Source organism: Orcinus orca, chromosome 5 (assembly GCF_937001465.1).
Source record: "Orcinus orca chromosome 5, mOrcOrc1.1, whole genome shotgun sequence".
Taxonomy (NCBI): Eukaryota; Metazoa; Chordata; class Mammalia; order Artiodactyla; family Delphinidae; genus Orcinus; species Orcinus orca.
The window spans coordinates 22,129,379-22,153,929 of NC_064563.1; the positions used below are offsets into that span (position 1 = coordinate 22,129,379).

Here is a 24,551-nt window from a genome sequence, read left to right on the forward strand (position 1 = left end):
ACAGGATGAATTATACACTCTTACAGGGACTTGTACTTTAGCTAAGGACAAAACTGCTATTAATTGTACTGATAGTAAATATGCTTTTCTGAGTAGCTCTTGATTTTGCAATGCTACGGAAGCAACATAGCTTCCTTACTTCCAATGAAAATAAAATTTAAAATGCCCCCCCCACACAAAATGGCCTCTATGCTCAGGAATTATTGGATTCAATAATTTTACCTGTCCCTTTTAGCTATGATTTAGATTCCAGGGCATTCTAAACTTGACTCTTTGGAAGCTGAAAGAAACCATCTTGCTGACATTTCCACAAGTAATGCTGCCTTTAAAGGTACCAACAGCAGCCAAACCTCTGTTATGGTCCAAAGGGGATATTTCCACAAATAATATCTTAGAAAAACTGGCTAGAGAAGCCCAACAACTGGTCTCAGAAAAGGAAAAGCAAGATTGGAAATTCAACAACTGTTGGTTTGATAATAAGAGAAAGTTCTGGTTTGGACCAAATAACAACTCAGTCCTACCAGAGACTCAAAAATCACCACTCCTCACCGCTGTGCATGCATTAAACCATTGGTCTACTGACAAAATGATAGCTTTCATGAATCAGAATTGGTGGGGAAGCATTACCAAGCCTGGAAAAAGTGTCTATTTCATTGTCTCACTTATCTGAAGCACAATCCAGAGAAGCTTGTTCATACTGCTTTCATACATTTTAAACTCTTTAGTGGACCACTTGAATTCAGGCAAATGGATTTCATACAACTTTCTCCATCTCATGAATATAAATGTTTTAGTCATGGTCTGCGTATGTTCACACTGGAGTGAAGACTCCACTTGTAGATAGGCTACTGCGTCTTCTGCGGCCAAAGTCCCTTTGGTTAAGATTATCCCACCTGGGGAACTCCTCTCAAAGTTCATAGTGATTAAGCAACCCATTTTACTGGCCAGGTACTTTCACAGGTCTGTGCTGTTTGGCCAGTTTTACAACACTGTCACTGCACTTCCCACCCCCAGGCTTCTTAGGTGAAGACATTAATGGCATTATTAAGACTCAACTGGCAAAATTTGTAGAGGCCATCCAAATACCTTGGCCCAAAGCATTGCTGTTGGTCCTCCTAAATCCACCACTTTTGGAACTCAAAATCTATCACCCTTTGAGATAGTCACAGTGTGCCTAAAACACTTGTCTCCTGCTTCTTTTGACCCACAACTGATAAAAGGAGAGACACTCCAATATCACAAAGACCTAATTGCTTCTATTAAAAATAATCATGTTTTGGTAGAGCAATTTTTTCACAGTGCGCTCTCAGCAGATGAAAACCTTAAGCATCCCACCTTGCAACCTGGAGATTTTTTCTAGTGGAAAAGACACCTCCAGAAGAACACTCTTCAAACTCACTGAAGAGGCCCCTATCAGGTACTGCTAGCCAACCCTTGTGCTGCCAAACTGCAAGGAATAGACTCTTGGATTCACATGACACACTTAAAGAAAGTGCAGACACTGGCTAGACCTACGCATCATCTGGTGACCTGAAAGTAAAGATTTCCCAGAATTGAGGCAGATGACATCTGATGACACAGCTTTCCCAAGATACCGAAGCTGGTTTGTTGGAACTTTTTCGCCAAACCTTTGATGATGACATAATGCTTCAGATGATCTCCAGTGTCTATGATCTTGATAACATATGAAGTTTGGATAAAAATTCCTGAGAGTTCTCCCTCCTACCGCTCCCTGTTACTCAAATGTAACCTCAAATAAGTTTCCAATTTGTGCCCTTTCCCTTCAATATGAGGCACTACACTCAGGAAAGGTCCTTCTTGGCACTGAGGGACAAAAATATCACTAAAACTAGAAAAGCTGACTCTTGATTAGTGATGCTTTCGGAGAAATATCCTGATCAAAATGGGGATATGTAAAAAATTAATAAACAGAAACCTCAATTAGATTTGGGCTACCAGAAGGGGGAGCTCTTACTCCCTGTGACAATTGCATAGCCCAACAGAAGAAGAAAGACTCCTCTTCTTTTCTAGCAAGGACTCAGCCCATGAAAAGCCATGGACTCTTTGTGTACAATAGCCCTCCCAACTTTCTTTTCCCTCCTATAAAAGACATCTCCTTCCCTTTCCCTGCAGGGATTTGCACATGGCTTACCATGGTTGCACACCCTGAATTGCAATTCTCTGCTGACCCCAAATAAACCCATCTTTCCTAGAGAAATATTTGGTAGTTTATCTGCTTCAGGTCAACAGTAATTATAGTCAAATGCCATTATTCACAGTAGTTATGTTCTATTAAGTTGCTGCAAACACTGAATTATGAGATACTGAGCACTGCTCCCAGAGGAAACCCTGGATTAGGTTCCCGTGTGCCTCTAGTCACACGTTTATCAACCAATCAATACCTAATCTTGTTTTATGTGGGGTCTTTTTTGTTTAAAGACAGGTAATTTTATATTGTCAATCCATTAACATTAAACTTATAGCCAACCTTACCGCAACTCACGCCTGAAGAAGCTTCTCTAACACATAAATTTTTTTTCCATAAAGCACATCACAGAGTTCTCATGCTTAGGAACACCAGAAAGGACATCATTGCTGTGCTTTGAAACGATTTTAAACAGCAGAAATCCAACAAACAATGAAATTAACCAATGAAAAGCACAAAAATGCAAAGACCTGACACTAAAGATGCTTCTTCACAGTATGAGAGCTGAAATGAGAATGCACATCAGGTGACTCAGGTTTCACATCCCTTCGTGCATATCCACAAACGACTGAGAATTGGGGGTAAAAATGAATTTTTGGCAACAGGTGAATTCATAAATACAGAATTCGTAATCAATCAATGTAATAAGTAATTTCTTACATATTTAATATGTAACTGTTCTGCACCTCATTTAACCTCCTCCACCCAAAATTTATTATCCGTTTATTCTTGTCTTAATCAGTTTTTACAGTGATGGTTGCAAAATGGCGATTCTACCATTCTTTCTATATTTATTAGTCAGCACCTCACTGTAAAGAACGTTTCCCTTCTCTATCTGTCCATCTATCCATCTATCAGCTATTATCAGCAGAGACTCATGGAATCAAATTTTATTTAATAAGTTCTAATACATTTCTATTGTTTGAGCCTAGGGGAGTCCTTTCATGTTGGTTCCTGGATCCTTGCGACATTTTACATTTTTCAGTACTTATTTCTGGTACCACAGATATTTTAGGCTCATCTTGAATCTTCTATTACCTCCCTTGTCTTGGAATCAACCATCTTTCCAAGGGACTCTGGTTTATTTCTGTGGGGAATGCATTCCCCCCACCCCCTCCCTTTGATGCCCTTTCTCAGTCTCTTTCACGACTAATCTTCCTCTGCCAGCTCCTACATGCAGGGGTCTTTAAGTTTCTGCTCTAGGCCTCTTCTCTTTTCACCTAAATAATTTCATCACTACCATGGCTACATCTCTCTCTTGAGTGTCAGAGCTTCCCACCTAATTTCAAAGGGACTTTTGCTGCCTTGGTTACATTTGGAATTAGTATAGTTAGTTCCTGAAATATCATAGATAGTCAATTAATGAATAATTTTATGACAATGGGATAGGGATTGCCACCCCAAATTGTGTTTTACTCTGTGCATCTTCTACTTTTGACAGATACTCTCTAGTCTTCAGTATATCTGACTTTACGTAATAATTCATCATGTCAGAATGGGTTCCTACTGTGATCCCTTTCTTATTTCTAGAATTATTTTTACTAGAACTTTTTAACATACATTTTTCATCAAGATCAACAAAAAGGATTGTGAACAGGATACAAGTTAAATTCAAATTTCAGGTGAATAATTTTTTAAGAAACTGTGTCCCAAATAAGTTTTAAAATTCCATTGTTTATCTGAAATTCAAATTTAACTGAGTGTCCTATATTTTTTATTACTAAATCTGGCAGCATTACCAATAGCCTATAAATATTTCATAGAAAATAACCTGTGAATTGATGTAAGGTCTTCTCATATTATCTGGAAATAAAAGCAAAATTGTGTTGAAAACTAATCAAATGTTATTATGGAAAAGAACAAGAAAAAAAAGATTCTATTTTCCTGACTAGTATACTTTAGACATTTCATGGGTATGCCTTTGAAATATATTGATAATTTAATTTAAACTTAAAAGGTTTTTAAAAATACGTACAAGTAAACACTGTTGTAGCAATGTTCATCATTCTCAGTGGTGAGATGAGTGGGTTGTGTTACATGATGTAAAGCAGACTAAGATTTGTGGAGGATGTGAGGTAACAGGTGCAGGATCACCTCGAGTTAGTATAAGTGCCCCAAGTCAGCATTCTCACAGGGGAGAGCTTTGCTTCCCAAGTATATAAAAAGGACTGGACAGAGCAAAAAACTCTTCTAGGTAAATGACAAAACAGGGAAGAATACAAACAATGAATGTAATTTAATTCCTTCAATACATAACCCAAAACTCTAGTATTTGAATTTTTGCAGTAAAAATAAAGGTGGTTGAGTTAGAAGTGGAATCGCTGGTGTGGATTAATAGTGTGATATCATAGTCAGTTCATTTGTTTTAGTATCAAAGTGGAGAGAAATAGCCAATTAATTCAAATGTGACTAAGATTTTAGGGGTCATATTAGAATTGGGAATTTCAGCACTATGTTATCAAACTCTACTTTTTACTGGAATGTGCTTGTGTGGAATTTACACAAACAGATTTCAGCTTTAAAGGTGTCAACTTCAGTGTCCAATTTAAATGGTGACTATTCTAAAGCTTTCAGTTCACTAGGTGTGGGTTACTTCCATTCTCTCTTGATAAGTTTACTAGACCCTGAAACTTTGTACGGCTTAGAGTAATGGGTAGAAAATTTTAAGGGTCATATTATTACATGATATTCAATTCCAGTTTATAACAAAGAAGAAAGAAAAATAAAGAAAGGATAAAGAATAAAAGAAAAACCTCTAAGAATATGATTCTCTCAACATATATATAACTTGAAAGTTATTATGGATAACAATTTGTTGGGACAGGGATTCTCTATGACTTAATAGAAATTAGTTTCTATCCTTGTAAGTTTAACTTAACTAATCACTTATTTAGCACCTACTGTGTGCCTGAGTAAGCACTGTTTTCCTATTGTGGACACAAAGACTAATAAGACATGGTGATGACCCCAAGAAGCCCACTGACTATTGAAGGGAAGCAATAGTCCTGTGTTGGTACATGAGGTAGAGCTTTTGTAAATACTTCTACTCAATAAAATCTGAAGTTGTACATGAATTTTAGTATTTAAAAAGGTGTGCTTAGATTTCCTCTTTCAAGATATTCCTTGGTCCAGGACTAGCCTATAGTAAGTAGAAAGAAAAGTGGTCGGTAGAATTTACTCCTTGGTTTCTTTATTAAAAGATAAAGAATTGAGCTTTCATATTTAGGTAAGTCATGCTTGACAATTCCAAAAGAGATTAATGGAAACCTGGATCCTATAAATCATTAAAATGTTTTCCAGTTTGAGAGATTGTGGCACATGGCAACAATGTAGAAGATCTGGTAATGAAGAGTCTTACATATTTAGTGCTTTCTTTAGGATTTGGTTATTTAGCTCACACCTTCTATAACAAAGTTCTTGATGAGGAATTACTAATCAGCGGCATAAAGTTTCAGTTAAGCAAGATGAATAAGCTCTAGAGATCTTCTATATAATAGCATTGTATCTGTAGTCAACAGTCATGTATTGTATACTTAAGAATTTGTTAAGAGGGTAGATCTCACATTGTGTTCTTACCACAATAAAAGAACAGAACAGAAAAGAACTATAGAGTAACTCATCACAGATTTTTGCCGCTTGATGGCATTCAGAACATAAATATCTAAAATGACAGCCAAAGGAATAGTCTGAAAAAAAAAAAATCTTGAGATACCAGGATACAAGTTAAATTTGAATGAATTAATGAAATGTCTAAATTGGCAAGGTATTCACTCCACATAGGGCCTCCAAGACTAATTTTTTCTTTACTCAATCTCAGTAAACCCTGGAGGAAGACGCAAATTAGAATAAGCTGTTTACAGTTACCATCCATGCCATTAGATCTTTTCCACAAATAGCCTGATGTGTCTCTTAGCGGATGCGACTTTTGTCTGCATATAAAAGCCTTCTCAGAAGCCAGTAAACCTGCTGCATCTCTTCTAAATATGTTCTAAAGCATGGGATCCATATCTATACACAACTGTGAGTTAAGTAATTTCAATTTTTAATTAGTAAAAAATCTGCCTTCCGTTTTCATCATAATTCTCAATCCTGTGGAAATTCAAAATTCAAACCCTGGGGGAGAAATAACTAAGACTGTGATTCAGGTAACATTTTCAGGAAAATAAAGTTCATTCTCTTGAGTTCATAAAGAGTTTTTAAAATATGGTTTAGCATTTCCAGCTAAATATAGCCAAGAAGAGAATATCTCCCAGTAGGTAAGGAAGTGACAGGTGTGGTGTACGGATCTGGGACTGGAGTTTGGCTGCTTTCTTCCCTAATCGTAGGAGATGGACTCTTTTCCATAGAGGAAATATGTTCTATGAGAGTCAGCCAGAATCTTAGAAATATTCAGTAAGTGCGGCCACAAGCATTATTGTGAGGATTAAGGGAATAACCATTTAGTTTCTCAACATGTAAACACAAATTTCAGTGGAAGGATTTTCTCAAACTTAGTCTGAGTTTCAGAATGTGAAACAGTGACAGGAAACATGCCCAGAGTTTTCCCCTTTTTTTGGCCTTCTCATTATTAGAGAGGTTTTAATTGTGGCCATGTGGTTCATATTGAATCTGACAAGTCATGTAGCGATTAGAAATTGGAATGCTTTGACAGCAGGGTGAGCCCAAGGATCAGTTGCCGTGTAACTCCACATGATGGGGAGAGCCTGGCAAGTGACTAGGGTCTGGTCAGGGGGGAGTCTTCAGCATCAGTGCACAAGGCGGAGAAGACTGACAAGTCTCACCAAGAGAGCACCTGGAGATGGCAGATGCACAGACCAGCTCCACTACTGGCTAGTCTTTCCCTTGTGTTGTTTCCTTGTAACAACAAAATGGAAACTGAGTTTCTGCAGCCCCGAGTTGTAGATTTTAGGACTGGCCTGGAAATCAAATGAGGGCCTTAAATACAGCCTCACATTTTAAAAATATATATTTACATATCCATATACTTTATTGTAAAAAGACATTACATTGTTAAAGCTATTATAGCTGTTGAGAAAATTAAGGGTGAGAGGGCCCATAGTGTTCTAATTCCTGCTCGTTTTTATTAAACATCAAGCAATCATTAAGATCATTGTTTTATCAGTTTTCTCTGCTTTTAGTAGAAATTGAAATTTATTTTTCATCTAACGTATGTCATTGCTAATGACATGGTGATACTTTGCTGTGCTGATTGATTTTCAGGGCCTTTAGAAAGTATCTAGCTGAAAACTTCAGGTTTAAAATTCATGTTATTTATAAGGAGAAGAGAACTGTCCCATAAGTGTTTATATTCATGCATGTGTGAATAAATTTGTTTCCAGTTAGCATTCAAATTTTTTTAAATTGGGATTAATTTTTCCTACAAGTGGTTAAATTCATGGAGGACAAAACAAAGAAACCAAAGTGGAAAGTTCAGAGAAGGAAAAAATGAACTTATGAAGGAAAAAAGTAAATATTATTTACCAAATAAGAATCTGTATCACATATAAAGCAAGCTTTGCTGACTTGATTTTTAGTTGTATGCAATGTGAGGAACACTGTCAAATGTACAACCTACAACTTTTTAATATATTAGGTTTGGGATAAAATCTCCTGAAGTTCTATCTCATTGAAATAGCATTACAAGAAATATTACTTAGGCTAAATTGACAATTTGAAAAAGATAATTTCTTATCATTTTGTTTTATCAGTTTTCAGAATGATACCTAACCAACCATCAATGGTAATTAGTTATGCATGTTTGTGGATGTATTTTAGGTATCATTATGAGCTCACAGATATATTTTTTAAAGTACTTCCTTCCTTTTTATTGCTGAATAATGTTCCATTTTCTGGATATACCACATTTTGTTTATCCATTCATGTATTGGTAGTTGTTTGAATTATTTCTGCTTTTCAGCTATTATGAATAATGCTGCTATGAAATCCATGTACAAGTTATTGCGTGGACTTATAGTTTCATTTATCTAGGGACATAACTATTCATGGAATTCCTGGGTTCTATGATAACTCTATGTTCAACATTTTGAGTAAATGCCAAACTGTTTTCCAAAGTGGCTTCCCAATTTACATCCCCACTAGCAATGAATTAGGTTTCCAATTTTCCAGTTTCTTCACATACTTTCAAATACAGTTGAACCTTGAATAACATGGGTTTGAACTGCTCAGGTCTACTTTTACATGGATTTTTTTCAATAAATCTACAGTTGTCCCTCCATATCCACAGGTTCTGGATCCAAGCATTCAACCAACTGCTGATCATGTGTTATGTTTATGATTCATGGTTGGTTTAATCCACAGATGCAGAACCCCAGTATACAGAGGGCATGAGCATTCATGAAGTTTGCTATCCATGGCAAGTCCTGGAACCAATCCCCCACAGATACAGAGCAATGATTGTACTTGCTATTGTCTGCCATTTTTATTAAAGTCATTTTCTTTATAAGTGATATCTCTGTGGTTTTGTTTTGCCTTTCCCAAATGATTAATGATGTTGAGGATCTTTTTTTTGCACATGACAATTCATATATCTTCTTTACAGAAATGTCTATTAAAATCTTTGGCCCACTTTTATAATGGTGTTCTTTTTATTATTGAGTTGTAAGAGTTTTTAATATATTCTGATTACAAGCCCTTATTAGATGTATGATTTTCATATATTTTCTCCTCTGTGGGTTGTCTTTTCAGTTTCTTAATGATGTCATTTGAGGCACAAAAATTTTAATTTTGATGAAGTCCAGTTTATTGATTTTCCTTTTATTACCTTTTTTGTTTGTATTGGTGTTGAATCTAAGAAATTATTACCTAACCTGAGTTCATGAAGAATTACTTCTGCATTTTCTTCTAAAAGTTTTATAGTTTTAGTTAGTACATTTAGGTAAAGAATGAGTCATTTCTCCAAGGAACCCTGAACTCTGGTTTCTTTCAGTGGCTAACAATATTTAGGGACCACAACCTGGGTGCTAGGGTGCACATTGCTGCAACATTTTCATGGCTTTTTTTCAGTGGACAAAGCCAGGAAATAAATAAATAATATATATGAATTTGAATTAATACTGACATTTTAAATTTACGGTTATATAGATTTATTTAGCTTCTATGATTTTGCAATTTTATTTTTTGTTCTCTATCTCAGAAATTTTTATTTTATTTATTCTGAATATATCTATAATAATTTCAAAATTTAAATATGAATATTATCATTAAAATTAAGAATATTGAATAAAGTTTAAGATTTTTTTAAAAATTCTTTGAATATAATATACCAAAGGTATCCACTTAAAGTATTGTATTTCAAAGTCACCTGAAATAATTCTCTTCTCTAAATGATTATTCCTATGACTGATAAAAAGTTATGTTTATTTGTTTCAATTATTTTTCAATTTTTAGGAAATTTTCACATTTAAATCAGTGTTTCAATCATGTTAAACAGTTACAGAGCTCCATAACAAGGTGCACCACAAAAATCTTGTTTCCATCTCTGTCTCATTCATTCTGTTTTTTTGCTCCCCCTAAAAGTAACCATTGTTATTAATTTTGGAGGGTTTTTTTCTATTATATATTTTTGAAAAATATAAGCAAGTAATACATATAAATATTCATATTTCCACCACTTAGCATACTTGCTTTTTTTCACTTAATAGCACTTGGATAAATGTCTGTATCCGTAGATAGATATCTTCCTCCTTCATTTTGTAAGGTTCTACTATATGTGGATGTACCAAGAGTCTCCTATGAATTGATATCTGGGTTTATTCCATTCTTTGGTATAATAAACATTACCACTATAAATAGCCTCACGCAGTCACCAGTTTGTATTTTTACCAGTATATCTTTGGAATATATTCTCAGATGTGGGATTGCTGAATACAGTAGACATAGTCTGTGCTCCTTCACTGTCTCCCTTCTTCCCAATTCTGTGCACTCCTTCCCCAGCAACCCTGAGTCTTTGCTTCTTATGGCCTGCAGCTGTAACTGGAGAATTGCCTTTGGGGTACTAGCGGAGGTATCTAGGAATACCTAGAAATTTACATCCTTCCAGGGTGGCTTTAGCAAAGGATAGACTGGTGCCAAAGTGTGAAGTCCCAAGTACCCCTGTGAAATTAGGCAGAAGCTTTACTCTGAAAATGTTGCCTGAAATTAAACTCTTCCTTGCCATCACTCTTTTAGCAGTGTCTCCTAGGAGCACTTACCTAATTACCCATTTGTACATGAAAACTTATTGCAGGATCTGCTTTTGGAGAAATAGACCCAAGATTCTGTGTATATGTAACTTTGCTAGACTTACCGAATTTCTTCCCATAAGGAGTGTATCATTTTGCATTCCTGCCAGCAATGTACAAGAGTACCTGTTTAACAGACCCTCACCAATGGAATGTGTTGGTAAATTTAATTTGAAATTTTCAAAATAGGTAAGCCATTTCACATAATTAGAAGTTGTGATCTTAAAAAAAGTTAAGATATATTTACATCTTCTATTAGATGTTAGCCTATCTTGATAAAATACAATAGTGAAAGAATGAATTGTTTAGCACCAAAAGAGAAACAGTCTTCAAATTCAATCAATTAATCCACAGCGTTTAGTGAGCACCTATAAAGTATCTAAACTTGAAGAATAGTAACCATCAATAAATTATAATAGAGTACAGTTGTTAAGGCTAAAAAATTTGTAAATACTTGGGGTTTTTTTCATCATATATCTTGAACAAATAGGAAATTTGGATTTGTAAATAAGAGATTGTTAGAACTATTTGTCAGAACTATTTGCAAAAGCATCAGCTATCATTCAACAAATAAACCAAATGATTTAGAAAGCAGAGCTCAACGAATTTGCAGCCACAGATAAAAAGATCAAGATACCAATAGAAAAAGCTAGTGAGACAAATATATTAACATTTGGTTCATTCTATAGAATCATTATTACCAGCCAAGGCAGATATCAATGCTTTAAAAGGAAATTCATATTATATCTTTAGAAACAAAAGGAGAAACTAAGTACTAAGATAATAATTCAACATAATAACATAGACAAATTAGTCATACTCCTAAGAACCATAAGTTTTTTACACTCAAACCACAATCTAGTATAAATGTTAACTCTTTTTTTTATTCAACAAATGTTTATTGACTATTACTAAGTACGAGGCATGAATTTAGGTGCTCAGAATACCATTAGCACACAAAACAGAGATTCTAGGGAGACAGGCAATAAAAAATTGTCATAACAAGTCAACTATGTAGCATGTTAGGTATCCATCAGTGCTAAGAAAAAAACAAAGTGAGGCAAGGGGGCTTTGGATTGCGGGGTCAAAGTTTATTTTAAATATGGTTGTCATGGCAGGCCTCATTGAGAATAAGACATCTGAGCAGCCTTGAAGGAGGTGCAAGTGTTAACCGTGTGGCTACCTGGGTGAGGAGCCTCGCAGGCAGAGGGAGCACCTGGTGTCCATGCCCTGAGGCAGCAGTGTGAGTGGTGTGCTTGAGTAACAGCTAGAAGGCCAATGTGACTGTAACAGATTAAGAGGGAGAGGAGATGAGGTCATAGACCTAACAGAAGGTAGGCTCTTTAAGGATGGTGTAAACCACTGTAAGTACTTAGCCATTTGTGATGAGTGCAAAAGAGATATTAAAAGGTTCTGAACAGAGGGATGACAGTATCTGAGTTAAGTTTTAACAGCTCACTCTGAAACGTGTTAACAGAATGTAGGGGAGGAGAGAGGCAAAGACAGAAGCAAGGAGAATAATGAAGAGGCTGCACCATATCCAAGAGAGATGGTGGTAACTGGCACCAATGAGGAAGCTATGGAGGAGGTGAAACACTTTGATTTTGGATAAAGTTTAAGATAGAGGCGATATATTTCCTACCCAATTAGGTGTGGAATGAGAAGGAATGAGAAGAATTAAAGATGATCCCAAAAGTTTTTGTTTGATCAAATAGAAGAATGGAGTTGCCACAAGTGAGATGGGAAAGGTTACCAACTGGTAGAGCAGTTTTGAGGGAGGGGATAAGTATATCAGCTTTGGGCAAAGTGCAAACCTGACTTTCATGTTAAAATAATGCATAGCCTTTGAGATTAAAGTTTAAATTAAAGTTTCCTTTAAATCAGGGGCTGTGACAGCTTTTGGAATCCCACAAAATTCCTAGTACAGGACATTGCATACAAAAGATGTAAAATGAGTATTTGTTGAATGAACTAGATGCATTCATTAAAAGTGAAGTTCGTGTAGGAAATGGTATTAGACATATTTTCATTTTAATAGGTGACGATTAAATTTATGAAGAATTTGGATTCTCCAAATAGTGAGAACTGTATGTATCGATGCACAATTTGAACATATGCTGTGGTGCGAAGAATTAATGTTCAGATATTCATGCATTTATATTTTTCCATATTTTAGCACCTATAGCTAAACTTCCCTTAAAAAAGATATAAAGGATTCAGTCTCTAGAAAGTTTACTGCAATACTGAATGACAATGAAAGAGTTAAACTGAACTTTAGATGTATGTTCGTGGTAACATAATCTCTTGATATATTAGTAGGTCAATAGTTCAGCCTAGAAAGGGACTCTAACTTGAGCAGACACTAATTAAAAGAATCAATTCTTATCCAACTACATATGTCCAATCATATTAACACATTTCTAGATTTCTTACTCAGTGGACTAGTCAAGATTAAAGGATTTGCTAATATGAAGGAACAGAGTATGCTTCCAAACTGACTGAGCAGATTTGTGAACAAATTAGTTCATTTAAAATTGACAGTGAAAGATTGATTTTGCACAGAATGAGTTACCTAAGGTATTCATCATTTCCTCTGTCTCTGCACACAAGACAGAGATCCATTTCCTTCACCTTCTGATTGTAATAGGGCTGCTTACTGAGCACCTTTATTTTATGGTTCTGATTGCAGCCTGTCATTCTTTTTAATTCAGACATATTTTAGTCTCTTAGGCAGACCTTTAGAAATAACTTTCTTAAAAGCCTCAGTAAAATGACTGGTTACATGTGGCTCAATTCAACCATACAATAAATTATAATGCAGGGGAAAGTTCTAATTGCACAAAAGATCCAATTACTCATAAGGCTATTTGACTCATTATTCAAATGCAGGGGTAAGCAGGAAATCCAGATGCAGAAACGCTTTTTCAGAGTTGAAGGTCAATACTCTACAACTCAAACAAAATCTAAGATGTTTGATATTTAATATACATTTAGTATATATTAGTAAGTATTCAGTAGATAAATATTTTATGAAGAATGGTAGAAACTTTAGACAAAAAATGGAACTAAAAATGTTGAAGTGGGGCTTCCCTGGTGGCACAGTGGTTGAGAATCCGCCTGCCAATGCAGGGGACACGGGTTCGAGCCCTGGTCTGGGAGGGTCCCACATGCCGCGGAGCAACTAGGCCCGTGAGCCACAACTACGGAGCCTGAGCGTCTGGAGCCTGTGCTCTGCAACAAAAGAGGCTGCAACAGTGAGAGGTCCGTGCACCGCGATGAAGAGTGGCCCCCGCTTGCCGCAACTAGAGAAAGCCCTCGCACAGAAACAAAGACCCAACACAGCCAAAAGTAAATAAATTAATTAATTAAATTAAAAAAAAAAGAGTAGCCCCTCTCGCCGCAACTAGAGAAAGCCTGAGCGCAGCAACGAAGACCCAACGCAGCCAAAGATAAATAAATAAATTAATTAATTAATTAAATTTTTAAAAAATGCTGAAGTGGTTAAGGAACTCATATTTTAAGTCCAAGAAAATAAAAGCAAAACCTTGGGGAAGGAGAAAATAATTAGAACACAACAATGACAACACAAACACGATTTAGGAAACAATAAGAATTAAGTTAAAACAAAATCCAAAGAAAAGTGTGGGAACTCATGCTATGTTATTTACAAAAACCTATTTATAGATCAGATATTAGAAACATAAATTATGGTCAGGTGACATATTTAGGGGGTAAAATTTTCAGGACTTTATCAGTTAAACTTGAGATGGTGGGAGAGTAGAGGTCTAGGTTAAATATTGGAGGTGGAAGAGTTGGGCAACTTGGTCCACGACAATGTCCATTCATTAAAGTGTGGTGATATGATGGAGAAATTAGAGAAGGAATGATTTTGATTTTGGATATCTGAAATATCTATGGGAAATCATATGGAGATATCTACAATGGATTTGGATAGGTAGATCGGTATTCACAAGTTATATGTAAATGAAATATTACTTCTATTTTGCCGATGAAATGGAAGCTCGGAGAGGATTCAATTTTCCACAAGGTATCACAGTCAACCAACACTGGTATCAGATTATGTGACTTTAGATCAAATGTTCATTTGTACATAATAAGAGGTGTGTTTGTGTGTATGCCTGCGTGTGTGTGCATGTGTGTGTGTGTGTGTGTGAATCTATGTGTTTAAAACAACCCAGATTATAGCTAAGGAAAGCCAAAGTCTTCCCCAAGATTTCTATGGAATCCTTGGGGGATTTCATGTTCACTCTTGGTTCTAAGTTGCTGTTTTCACTAAATTCTCAGTTTTGTTGCATTTTAACACCCATGTGCTGTTTGATTTGATCCCTTTCTGGCTGCACAGAGAATTCTACTCCCATCACCAAGTCAACAAACCTATCTATAGCTGCACCCATATATGTTGTCTATCTTCCTGTCCTAAGCACGTAATAATAAATAAAATCTTCATGGCCGAAGGCCATGTCCACCTCATCTATACTAAATTCCAACCCCCCCTCCCCTAATGAAGGCCCTCAATCCTGTAGTTAGCTTTCTTTTTCCCAAACTTTTTTTCACCATCAGATTGGTTTCTTTTATTAGCATAAAAAATAAAAAAATAATAATAGCAATATTTCTTCTACTAATTGCCATCAAAAGTAATTCCTAATAATGATCAAAATTTAGAAAGTCTCCAAAACTCACATCCCCCTCCAGCTTGCCCACTGTTGCATGAACCCACTTTAAGTTTTTGTCGCCTCCTGCACTCAACAGCTCTTGTTAAGGTCTTTAAGGACCTCCACATGCTAAAACTAACAGTCAATGTTCAGTCCTCAACTTATTTGATGGTATTTGGCAGAGCTGATGTTAGCCTTTCTTGAAACCCTTCCTTTCCTTGGCTAGCTGGATACCAGTCTTTCCTGGCTCTCCTTCTCCCTATCTGGCTGCTCCTTCTGTTTCATTTGCTGATTCCTACTTGTCTATCCAACCCTAAATGTCATAGAGTGCCCCAAGGCTCTAGCCCCAGAACTCTTTTCTTCTCTGTCTACACTCTGTCTCTTGGTGATCTCAGATGCCTCATGCCTTTTAATCCCATCTATATGCTAATGTATCTCAAATGTATCTCAGCAGCCCAGACCTTTCTCAAACTGCAGACTCTTTTTTTTTTTTTTCTAACTGCCTACTCTCATCTCTGTTTGGTTGTCTACTAGGCATCTCAAATGCAGTATGCCCAAACTCAAGCTCTTCATTTCCAAGCTCCCAAAGCTGCCTTCTTACCAACTTCCCATCTCCATAAATGGTACCTCCATTTTCCCAAAACCCTTAGTGTTTTTCTTACCTCCTCTCTTTGTTAATACCAAATCATGAGCAAATCTTACGACTCTTTTAAAAAAATTTAAATTTCACCGTCTCTAGCTCCCTTCCCTTGTTCGAGCCACATTATGACTCACTGGATTGTTGGTACAGCCTCTGAACTGGTCTCACTATTTCCATTCTTGCCTCCACAGATATTCTCCACATTACTGCCAGAATAACCTTGCCAAACACAAATTAGATCATGTTACTCATGGCTCAAAAGCCCCCGTTGCCTTCTGGTGTCACTCTGAGTAAAATCTGGAGTACTTACAATGGATTACAAGCCCTGAGGTGATTTGGTCCTCTGCAATTGTCTTGGCTTCAGTGACAAACATTCTACTTTTTGCTTATTCCTCTCACACTGGAGTCCTAGCTGTAACTGGAACATGTCAAGCATGATTTACTTCAGGGCCTTTGCTTGTGCTATTCGCATAACAAGGATGCCTTTTATCCATAAACCCTCATGATTCCTCACTTATTTCAGGCACTGCTCAAATGTTATCTCTATTCAATAGATTCCAGATTTGGCTGCATAATGTTACAAAGGTCAAAAGAGCAGTCACAGTCCTCTACTCCAGTATCTGTCTCTGTTATCATACTATAAACTCCTTGAGGATAAGAAATCATGCCTTATCTTTATATCACAGGGTCTCTATTAGTCAGGACCCAGACGCAACTGATAAAAACTCATTTCAGGGCTTCCCTGGTGGCGCAGTGGTTGAGAGTCCGCCTGCCGATGCAGGGGACACGGGTTCGTGCCCCGGTCCGGGAAGATCCCACATGCCCCGGAGCGGCTAGGCCTGTGAGCCATGGCCGCTGAGGCTGTGTGTCCGGAGACTGTGCTCCGCAATGGAGAGGCCACAACAGTGAGAGGCCCATGTACTGCAAAAAAAAAAACAACAAAAAAAAAAACACATTTCAAGTTACTTAAGTAAAGAGAAAGTTTTTAAAGCCAGATGGGTGATCGGGTAGGATTTCTCAAGAGCAATGAGACTTCATCCTCCCTCTCCTTGATCATTTCCAATGGAAAGAGAGTTCCTTCTGGTAGTTCTCATGGAAGAAGCTGGCTTTTCTATCTTTTCTGAGAAACACTTGGTCATATTCTTTATAGGCCTGAAGTTTCCTTTATACTCTCCATATATTAATAATGTTTTTCTTCTCTCTAGATTAAAAGGTGAGGAGAAAATGTGACTCTCAAGAAAGTCACTCTAAGATCTGCAGATAAGTTTGTGGAAGAAAAATCAATTCATAAGCTTGTAATAAATCAGATGTAATTCTTATGGGAAATAATTATCTACTAATAGTCTTAACTTGCTGTTTAATATTGGTCAAAAGACCTGACTCATTAAACCCATCTCAAGTTGGATAATGAAGTTTTGATGGGATGTCATCACTGCCAATCATTTTTAACTTAAAAGGCATTATGAGAGACGTAAAATATCCCTCTTCCTTTGAAGTAGAAGCCCTGACACACTGTACCTGGAGTATAACATCTTAGTGTTGTAGTATTATTTCAAACAGGCAGTATTGGGCAGCCGTGTAACACTTTCACTGGTCTATTAGAACAATGATGCCTTGAAATTTCTGCCTTGTTGCTTTTTGTGTGTGTATGTGTGTGGTACGCGGGCCTCTCACTGTTATGGCCTCTCCCGTTGCGGAGCACAGGCTCCGGACGCGCAGGCTCAGCGGCCATGGCTCACGGGCCCAGCCGCTCCGTGGCATGTGGGATCTTCCCGGACTGGGGCACGAACCCGTGTCCCCTGCATCAGCAGGCAGACTCTCAACCACTGCACCACCAGGGAAGCCCTGGTGGTGTATTTATGAGAAACAGGGACCTGAGAGTTGTCAAGTCAGCCTTCGGTGGGGGTAAGGATGGGAAGGAGATTCCGGCGAGGCTTCACAGAAGAACTGCTTGGCAGACTGATGGCCTTCAGGATACACTACTCCCAAAAATGACACCTTGGCATATGTCTTCATCTCCAAAGACAAAGAGATGCTGAGAAGAATCCTAACAAATAGGCCTTGTTACATTTCTCCCCAGTTTACTACCCTTACCTCATACTCCTTAACCTATCCAATTTCTACATGATTGCTCACTTGTCATCAAACCGAGCATGACAATACTCAATCTTAACTATTTCTTCAGGTCTTCAGTTCTTTATGAAATCTTCCATGTCACATAAAATTTATATTAAGTAAATCTGTACACTTTTCTCCTGTTAATCTTTGTCGGTCTGATTTTCAGACCCAGCCATGGACCCTAAGAAAGTCAAGGAAAACTTTTTCTTTCCCTACACAGACAGTAGGGTAAGAGTACATTCTAAGCCTAGGGAACAGTAAGTACACCCAACAGAGTTATAAACAGCACAGTAGAACTGAGAAACTACAAATAATCCAGTACTAACAAAGTGGGAAGGGAGAAGCTTACTAGGCCCAAGGTGGAGCTGTTCTTGTCCTGGGTGCAGGTCAGTATGTAAACTGAAACTTAGATAACTTTCGTGTCCCTGTAAATTTCACTTGACCAGAAACACAGGATATCCAATCAGCCAAACGTCAAGTCCAAACTGGGCTCTGTACTTTATTTCCAAACAAGGTAGACTATGTAGCCCCAGACAATCAGATATTTTCTATTTGCCTCTTCTTTGTTCTTTATTCTTTATCCAAGCAAAGCTTTTTGCCTTCCACCCCATTTTGCAGTTCTCCGAAAGGAGACTGTCCACTTCATGAAGCGTTAAGTAAGTTTTGTTTGTATCACCTAAATTGTCTTCTTTAATCCTTTTTTAACATCACCAAGTAGGCAAAATTTACTATACCATTGTAAAGACGTTTTCAGGGATACTGCAAGGATATTAAATAGGGGAGAGGGATAATGAAACATGTTTTAGGGAGAAAACTCTAGTTTAGAGGCTATGTGGAATTGAATGAAAGGGGATAAAGACAAAAGGAAGGACCAGTTAAGAAGCCACCGTACAATCCTAATGACAAATGATGCCTTGAACTAAGTGGCGCTGGGAACAGGAACAAGGGCATAGATTTGAGTATATTTGGGAGATTTGAAGATCAATTAGATGTGGGATTGGGACAGCAGGAAGACTCAAGGATGGGCTTCAGAGAGCTTATAAGCCTTCCCCCGGGAAGGTAAATGCATATGATTATATGCATTTTTCTGGGGGGGACATAACTTATAGCTTTTATCAGATCTCTAACTGGGTTCATAACTGAGATAAAGTTCAAACTACTACACTCTGCTATTATCATACTCACACTTGATTTAAAGACTCAAGTCCTTGAGAACGAAAAACGGAGCTGGAGGAATCAGGCTCCCTGACTTCAGACTATACTACAAAGATACAGTAATCAAGACAGTATGGTACTGGCACAAAAACAGAAATATACATCAATGGAACAGGATAGAAAGCCCAGAGATAAACCCACGCACATATGGTCACCTTATCTTTGATAAAGGAGGCAGGAATGTACAGTGGAGAAAGGACAGCCTCTTCAATAAGTGGTGCTGGGAAAACTGGACAGGTACATGTAAAAGTATGAGATTAGATCACTCCCTAACACCACACACAAAAATAAGCTCAAAATGGATTAAAGACCTAAATTTAAGACCAGAAACTATCAAACTCTTAGAGGAAAACATAGGCAGAGCACTCTATGACATAAATCACAGCAAGATCATTTTGACCCACCTCCTAGAGAAATGGAAATAAAAACAAACAAATGGGACCTAATGAAACTTCAAAGCTTTTGCACAGCAAAGGAAACCATAAACAAGACCAAAAGACAACTCTCATAATGGAGAAAATATTTGCAAATGAAGCAACTGACAAAGGATTAATTTCCAAAATTTACAAGCAGCTCGTGCAGCTCAATAACAAAAAAACAAACAACCCAATCCAAAAATGGGCAGAAGACCTAAATAGACATTTCTCCAAAGAAGATATACAGACTGCCAACAAACATATGAAAGAGTGCTCAACATCATTAATCATTAGAGAAATGCAAATCAAAACTACAATGAGATATCATCTCACACCAGTCAGAATGGCCATCAACAAAAATTCTAGAAACAATAAATGCTGGAGAGGGTGTGGAGAAAAAGGAACACTCTTGCACTGCTGGTGGGAATGTGAATTGGTATAGCCACTAGGGGGAACAGTATGGAGGTTCCTTAAAAAACTACAAATAGAACTACCATATGACCCAGCAATCCCACTACTGGGCATATACCCTGAGAGAACCATAATTCAAAAAGAGTCATGTACCAAAATGTTCATTGCAGCTCTATTTACAATAGCCCGGGGATGGAAGCAACCTAAGTGTCCATCATCGGATGAATGGATAAAGATGTGGCACATATATACAATGGAATATTACTCAGCCATAAAAAGAAATGAAATTGAGCTATTTGTAATGAGGTGGAAAAACATAGAGTCTGTCATACAGAGTGAAGTAAGTCAGAAAGAGAGAGACAAATACCATATGCTAACACATATATATGGAATTAAAAAAAAAATGTCATGAAGAACCTAGGGGTAAGACAGGAATAAAGCCACAGACCTACTAGAGAATGGACTTGAGGATATGGAGAGGGGGAAGGGTAAGCTGTGACAAAGCAAGAGAGAGGCGTGGACATATATACACTACCAAATGTAAGGTAGATAGCTAGTGGGAAGGAGCCGCATAGCACAGGGAGATCAGCTCGGTGCTTTGTAACCGCCTGGAGGGGTGGGATAGGGAGGGTGGGAGGGAGGGAGACGCGAGAGGGAAGAGATATGGGAACATATGTATAGGTATAACTGATTCACTTTGTTATAAAGCAGAAACTAACACACTATTGTAAAGCAATTATACTCCAATAAAGATGTTAAAAAAAAAAAGACTCAAGTCTTTGTACAATTGTTTCTTAGGGTAAGTTTTACAGATTTAGACTATAAAAACACAGAATTAGATACAGGATTTAGCGAACATAAATTTACATTGAACTGAGCATCCTGTCCTATATTTGGCATCCCTTCTGAAAGACATTCAAGCTGTGAGATAACATTTCTCTAGGAAAACACCATACATTTCTCATTATCTGGGTGCAAAGTTCCTTCAACTCAAATTCCATTATTCATTCAACAAATATTGACTGGCTGTTACCCAGTCCATACTGAGTCCACTTAGTGAATAAATAGTAGTCCCTTTCCCTTGGGAGCTTACAATGTCATTGGGATGATGATTTTTTTTTTTTAAGTAGATTAAAGAATTACTGAATACAGAGGTAGAAAAGAAACATCGTTACTGCGGGGTTGGGGGTAGGGACAAATTGGAATGTTGGGATTGACATATACACACTACTATATATAGAATAGATAACTAATAAGGACCTACTGTATGGCACAGGGAACTCTTCTCAATACTCTGTAATGGCCTATATGGGAAAAGAATCTAAAAGAGTGGATATATGTATATGTATAACTGATTCACTTTGCTGTACACCTGAAACCAACACAACATTGTTAATCAATTATACCTCAATAAAAATTTTAAAGAAAAGAATTACTGAATAATTAATTATAACTAATAAGTGCTAAGAGACAAGGAGGAAGCAGTGATGGAGAGCAATGTGACATTTCACTCAGACGGGAAGGAAGCCAAACCAGATGGAAGGCAGGGAGGAAAGTGGTCCAAGCAGAGGGATGAGTTCGCTGGAGGGACTGGAGATGGGAAAGAACCACTGAGACTGGAAACAAGAACGATTTCATGTGGTCAAAGGGGAGAGTGGAAGCACAGTAAACTATGTGATTTACAGGACCCAGTACAAAATGAACATGTGGCCCCTTGTTCAAAAAGCAGAAAAGTGTGTCATTAAAGTTCCTAAAATATAAGATCTTTTCCTTTGTTCCACTGTCTCTTTTGATTTGTCACAGTGGATTTTTGTTTTGTTTTGTTTTACGTGTTATTTAATATCATCCTAAGTCTAAAAAATAAAAAGTTAAAATTTTAAATCATTTCCATAGTGTTTTCCATTTATCTTTATATTGGGCAATGCCACTTTTAAGTGTGAATATAAGAACATTTACCTCATATGCAGAATCACCGGAATTGCACAATTTGTGTTTCATAGCTCGTACATACATATGTATTTCATTCTTACCAAAAGAGTAAAAATGCTGCACAAAACTAACTCCACTGTTTTTATTTCACTTCTGATACAAACACATTCTACCAACACTCTCCACCTTCAGTTTACTGATGGATAAGGAGGAAGGAGAAAGTGGAAAAGAGACTATGGGCTGCTCTCTTTCCCTTCCCATCCCTACCATCCCTTTCAGTGTAAGTGATCAGCTAATAAGGGAAGTAAGAGTAAGAAAGGACATGATAGGATTGCTTGATCCTTTGTGTTTCTTAGGATGCTATTGCCTTCTTCCTGCACTGGAAGATGGCCTCTGGGGGCTGTCAGCACCATCCTCTTACCCATATGTATACACAGCACACTTACCTTGTAGTTGCTTTGACATACCCGTGAATCCCGTGGAATTTTGCGCTGATAGGGCGTAGCGAACTGGGGCATAGAGTAACGGTGGGCCCACACATGACACTCATTCCTTCTGTTTGTGGGCATGCTCCGTTGTCTCATTGGACTTCACTTACAAAACACAAAATCAAAGGCAAAATTAAGAATTTCAGAACGGCAACAATGAAGCATTAAATCAAGCATGAGGTCCTGTGTGTCACAGGCCCGTGAAGCCAGTCCTACATGGGAGGAGATAAAAATTGAGAAGTGGGCAGGGATCAGACCATGCCTTCATGTTATGGCCTCTGGATTTTACTTGGTGCCTGTACTTTTCTCATAGCTCTCCTCAACCCCCAACTCCTCTCTCCTCTGTATGAAAACCTATACATGATTTAAATTTAACATGCCTTGTCTTAAATCTATTCCATTTATTCCAATATAATTTATACATTTCCAACTATTAATGAAGCCTTGAACCTAAATGAAAAACAATCAAAATCCAAATTTTCCTTTATTTCAATAACTGATGTCTAGGACTGTCACAAAGAATCATAATGAAATGACAACAATAACAACATATTAGGAATTGAGGGATCAGTAATGAATGGCAAATATTTTATGCGGTAGTTTGCAGTGAAAACTATTTAGAAGCAGACACCATGACTCTCCAAGAACTCTTTCACAGTTGAATTCTGCCATTTCACAGGACCATTGGCCCTGGGGTGAGCCCTTTTAATCTGTTTTCTGACACCCATTAATGCATTTCCTCACTTCCGTGACTGAAGTACTACATGCACTGATCATTGATTTCTAAAGTTGGGTGTGATGTCTGATGAATTTTAAAGAGAAACCTCTAACACTTCATTCCGTTCTAGCCTGACTTCAGTTTGCAGTGCAGTCCCCTGTGTCACTTGCTGCCCGTGTCCTATTGCATCAGAACTAGGGAAAAGATGGAGGCAGGGGACAGGAGAAAGAAAACAAAGCAGACTTGTAGGCAAAGGGCACTCTTGCTATCAGTATTGTCTCTTAGATTATAGTTAAGTGAAACCCCCAAAAATCTCTGTGATGGTTTTTTTCTTTTTTTTTTTCTTTTTTATTCTTATAGTACAAGCACCAATGAATTGCATTATAGCTCTGCTCTGGTCTGTCCTCTCCCTGCACTTTAGGAAGCTGGTTATCACTAAGGGCTCATGAGACACCTGTACAGTGCTCACTGGGGATCACGGAATTCTCCATGCTCACAGCCTTGGGCGATGATATGAATGCCTGAGCTAGGAAACTGGTATCGGTTGAGAATAGTAATAAAATGTTGAGCGTGGCTTTTGCTTCAGGTACTGCCTGCCTTTGAAAAGGGTCCTTTCGTTTCCCCCAAAATAATTTTCAAAATTCCCTATAGAATATTTATTTTTAAAACTTGTATTTTCAACACATTTATTTTTCATAACTGATCTATAGATACTGTTTATACTACATTTTTTTTGTTCTGAGAGCACATGTTACCAAGTCAACATAATAAAAGGATGCATTACGTTCTTCTCTTTGATGATTTAGGAAAAGTATCTGTAATATATAAGGAAAATAGTGTCCCAATGTGAGATTATCTAATCATTCCTTAATTCATCAAACTTTTTTTTTTTTAGTATCTACCATATATTAAGGACTATACTAGGTACTAAAGTCCATATACACATCCTATACAATCCACGGTATGATACTATTGACATAAACAAAAAAATGACAGCAATATTTTCTTTGCATAAGATTGAATAAGCTGGGGTTTCTTCCAGATTGCCTTCTGCCATTGAGTTGATCCTGCCGTATTTAGCATGCCTTTCTCCTCTGGACCAAAGCCCCAGATACATGGCTGCCTGACTCTCTTTTCCTTCCCCCTCTGCTTCCCATTTTCTCCCAGGTAGACAAGTTCTTTGAGTTATCCTAAACCATAGAATTCTGCTCAGCAACAGTAAGCCTACTGGCTTTGCTGTCTGTAGCCTAAAGAGAACTTTTTCTGTACCAAAAAATTCCAGGAGCTCAGTGCTCAGCTTTTGATATGCTAAATGGGAGAAAAAAGAATTTGGAAAATCCTCTTTCAAGGCAATAGCCTGGTTTATGAAGTTACTGTCTTGATGTGTAACCCTATTTTGCATTTCTTTTTTCTCAGTGACTTCTGTAATGTACCTAATCTCTACACCAATGTGCTCCCAGGCAGATGGATGCATAACTGACTACAGTGAAGTTTTAG

At 37.4% G+C, this 24,551-nt stretch overlaps 1 long non-coding RNA gene across 1 annotated transcript in view; it reads right to left on the reverse strand.

The window, feature by feature from the left end:
* The window catches only part of LOC117195968 (uncharacterized), a 122,456-nt gene that overhangs the window by 63,035 nt on the left and 34,870 nt on the right, over window positions 1-24,551 (reverse strand). Inside the window, exon 3 of the long non-coding RNA XR_004475911.2 lies at window positions 22,295-22,441. This is a non-coding gene — a long non-coding RNA (uncharacterized LOC117195968). The remainder of the gene's footprint in view (window positions 1-22,294; window positions 22,442-24,551) is intronic.